We start from the raw sequence: 4330 nt of genomic DNA, 5'->3' as shown, positions 1-4330 counted from the left end.
AACTTGTAAATAAATTTAAGACATATTATAACGTAGTTTTGAAAATCAGTTATAATATGAAATGCGATGGCAAACTTGTAAATAAGTTTAAGACATATTATAACGTAGTTTTGAAAATCAGTTATAATATAAAAAGCGGTGGCAAACTTGTAAATAAGTTCAAAACCTATTATTGATGTATTATAACGAAGTTTTAGAAATCAGTTATAATATCTCTTCCTATCTCATTTTCCATATCCCTCTCGCTAGATTTCATTTCACGTTTTCTCTGATTCTCATCCCTATCTTTTGCCACATCTTCATTGTGCTTGCGTCAGTGCTTGCACCTCATTTTCAGTTACCCGTTGCTTCTCTCATTCTCGCGAAGCATCGCCATCAAACCATACCTCGAGTTCTCTCTCCTGCAACAGCCACAGTTCTTCACATATCCACCTTTTCTCCTCACATTTCTACCTTATTTCAGCTATTTCGGCCTTAGAAACATCATCTTCACCGATGAGTTCTTCGATCTATGGCCTCCGCTAGGGTTTCCCTCATCTTTCATCTTTTTCTTTGATTTTAACCGTTTAAATCCTCTTTTGCTTCGATTAAACACTTTCCACCGTTTAATCGGTTAACCTAGTGTTTTAAGGTTCTTTCACCGTTTGATTTAGGGTTTCCTTGCTTCATTCACAGTTTTGGTTCATTTGCTCTTGGATTCGTATCATTCCGCTGCGTTTCACTCTTTGAGGGAGCTTCGAAGGAGTCCATAGCGTGTTCGTTTGTAGTAGTGATGATTCATACATTCTACTATTTTGTTTTTTCCTAATTTTTTATGTTTTTGTTCTATTAATTTCACTAATTTCTCTCCTAGATTGGTGGGGATTGTGTTTGGATTGGTGGAGAAATTAGCGGCGTTAGCACGAGAGAGAGGAGGAGGGAGCCTTGAATGCCGAATCCACGGCGGTGGTTGGAGAATTTTGAAGGTAGTTATAGTTCACATTCTTCTCTGTAACACTTTCCCCCTCTTTTTATCCTGTTAATTTTGTTTTCATTGATTCTTGAAGAACAAAAAGATTGGGTTTTAAATCTCCTGCACGAGAATTTGCTTCAAATTAAATTCTGGATTTAGGGTTATATTTCTACAAATAAACTAGTGTAATCATAGACTATTTATAATTAAAAAAACGTTTCTTTCTGAATCATTGATGCTGGAAAGTGTTATTCACTTTAGTCCTTGTGCCAATGAAAGTGGCAGAGAAAAAGTAGCAGAGTAGTGGTGTTTTCAGGGAAATTTTCAGGGAAGAAGGGGTTTTCTTTAGGGTTTGTGTATCTTTCATACTGTAATTCACTCTATTATTTTAGATCTACATTCTTTCAAATTCAAATAACAGAATACAAAAAATAAGAACAACTAATCCCTCATATAACAGAAGCAGAAAATTGTACATATGGCTCTCATCTTGAAATAGCATGCTATTAGGAATGTTTTGTCTGAGAATTTTGGTGTTATGAGTAATGTTCAACATGAGTCTTTAACTCTCGATCTTGGTGTTATATTACTGTTATTTCGTTGCAAATCTGCTGCTACTGTTTGCCTTCTAATTAGTTTGTTCCAATGTGTTTATTTTCTGTGTCTGATTGATAGATATGGGATACTGCTGGGCAAGAGAGATTCCAAAGTCTCGGGGTTGCATTTTATAGAGGCGCGGATTGCTGTGTTCTTGCGTATGATGTTAATGTGATGAAATCTTTCGATACCCTTGACAACTGGCATGAGAGTTTCTCAAACAGGTAATTATTGTCCTTTTCAAAATGCTTTATCTCTTGCTGCTTCGACTATTGTCTAGGGTGAGGTGTTTTTTCACATGGACAAATGCATCTATTAGCTAGTGTGTCCTCATAACATTCACAGATTGTCTAACCCTAATTTATAACCTACCAATGTTGGAATTTGCTGGATAAGCTTTCTGTTCAGATTTATGTTCTCGTTGTATCTTTGTGATGCAGGCAAACCCACCCGATCCAAGGTCATTTCCATTTATTTTGCTTGGAAACAAGATTGATATTGATGGCGGGAATAGTCGAGTGGTAGGCAAATATTATTACACTTTGACATTTTCTCACTTTATCTCTGAGTGTAAAATGTTTATTTATCTCACATGCAGGTTTCTGAGAAGAAAGCAAAGGATTGGTGTGCTTCAAAAGGGAATATTCCCTATTTTGAAACATCCGCAAAAGAAGATTTCAATGTTGATGCTGCATTTCTGTGTATTGCCAAGGCTGCTCTTGCCAATGAGCACGAACAAGACATGTAAGTTTCACTCTCGATTGTGATGCAGATACACATGAATATAGATTGTACTACTATATAACTGTACCGGACATGTACCAACTATTGTCAATGATGTTAGTACCACTTGCAGTTTAAGATTTAATATACAACTACTATGCATTAAGGCATATCTACACACTATCACTGTTGGAATGTCAATGAAGTGATAGAAATAGAAAATGGTTCACTGGTATGCGTTTCATGTCTCATATTTCTGTTTTTGGCCTAAGTTCTTTATTTAATGTGAATTTTATTACTCTTTCTTATAAAGAAATTCCCAAATTAATATATTATTTGGCATTTCTAACATTCTAGAAATCAATATTAATATATTATTATTGCTGATGTTAATTTATATATAGAAATCATTAAGAGGATTGTGTCTACAATGTCTGCGATTGTAGGAAATTGAATGACATTATAGCCGTCGAGGACCATTTAAAGTTATTAAATATAATATTCTATTTTCGTTAAATTAATCTAGATAAAGATAATGGTAGAGTTTCAGCTATAAATATTTAGTTTGTATTTTTTTCCTTAAATTAGATGGAAGAAATTTTATAGATTTGAATATGATTAATAACAATCTCTTCTTATAGATAGTAAGAGTTGTGGATCAAGAGACATTAGTTAATTTAAAATTTTGCTTTAAATATTGTAGGACCAGGTTTCGTTAAATTTAAAGTAATTTTGATCAATTATTATTCGCTTATATGTAACTGAATGAAGAATAAATAAGTGTGTTTTATGTTTATGATCTTAATGAATTTTCAATATCCACTTGCTCCTCTTGGGTATTTTTCTTTGGTTTGTGTAACTAGGATTAGGATATAAAGATATTTGATAAGGTTCTTGGTTGATCTTTAAATACTTATCCAACTATTCATCACAATATTGTTTTAACTCTATTATTTTATTTGTAGATCTTTAATGATTCATCTCTCATGGATGCTGTTGGAGACACTGAAGACATTAGAAGGAACTGGGCTTCTTTTATTTTAAGTGTTAGTAGAAACTGTTACAATTAAATAGTGTATGTACATTAATGTAATATTTAGATTTAATATATAGCTTCATGTATAAATGATGTATTAAATATTAGACTATTTAATATTTGAAATAATTCTATTTTGTTAGTTTCATTAAATTTGTTTATTTAAAGCTCTATTCATTATAAATTGATTGGATGAGATCATAATCCAGGAATATTATTATAATTTCATTGGATGTCAAATTTAATAATAATTTTTTTTTAAAAATAAAAACATATATCATAACGTACATTGCTTAGTACGTTAGGGTACGTTGATCACATATTATAACGTACAATAATATATACGTAATAATATATAACATATTATAACGTACAAAAACTTCTATGTTATAATACCTTTCATCCTATTATAACATACAAATGGAAATTTGTCATAATAGTTTGCGCATATTATAAATTTCTGCTACGTTATAAAAGGCGCAGAGTTATTATATCGCCCAGAACTACGTCCACAGTAACTACGTTATAAAAGATCATTTTTGTACGTTATAAAAAGTCATTTTTCCACTAGTGCAAGTTGTTGACCATTGTGCATTCATTAATGCATAATCGATTACCATTTTAGGATAATCGATTATTACACGCTAAACTGCTGACAACGGATTTTTGGAAGTATCCTTGAGTGAAATCTCTATAAACTTTATTAGGACTCTCATTCTAAAATACAAAGAATACAAAATAAGTGTATTTTCGAAATTCTTATATGTAGTGTGCGGTGATAAGTGTTCTAGAGTTTGCAGAACCCTTGGCTTTGAGAACTTGGCATGTTGGCATAGAGCGAGAACTTTCAATCGAAGTGTGATTGAGTGTTGTTGTTCCTGAGTTGAAAGCTTGTCATCCTTTGTGAAGATTCAAAGGAGGTGTTCATCCTTTATGTAGATTCAAAGGAGGTGGTCATCCTTTGTAAAACATTCGGAGGAGGTGTTCATCCCTTGTGGGCTACAAGGGAAGTTAGTTTCACT

At 32.6% G+C, this 4330-nt stretch overlaps 1 pseudogene across 1 annotated transcript; it reads left to right on the top strand.

Moving 5' to 3' along the window:
* The first annotated feature begins 809 nt into the window (after window positions 1-809).
* Window positions 810-3461, top strand: LOC148192312 (ras-related protein Rab7-like; annotated as a pseudogene). Its single transcript, XR_015782120.1, has 5 exons — window positions 810-965; window positions 1628-1773; window positions 1990-2070; window positions 2148-2293; window positions 3238-3461. The product of XR_015782120.1 is annotated as a ras-related protein Rab7-like (transcript).
* The last annotated feature ends 869 nt before the right edge of the window (window positions 3462-4330 follow it).

This window comes from Vigna umbellata, chromosome 9 (genome assembly GCF_029865625.1).
Source record: "Vigna umbellata cultivar VRB3 chromosome 9, Vumbellata_1.0, whole genome shotgun sequence".
Taxonomy (NCBI): domain Eukaryota; kingdom Viridiplantae; phylum Streptophyta; class Magnoliopsida; order Fabales; family Fabaceae; genus Vigna; species Vigna umbellata.
Note: the sequence above shows the minus strand (reverse complement) of the source record. Positions and strands in the feature narration are given on the sequence as shown.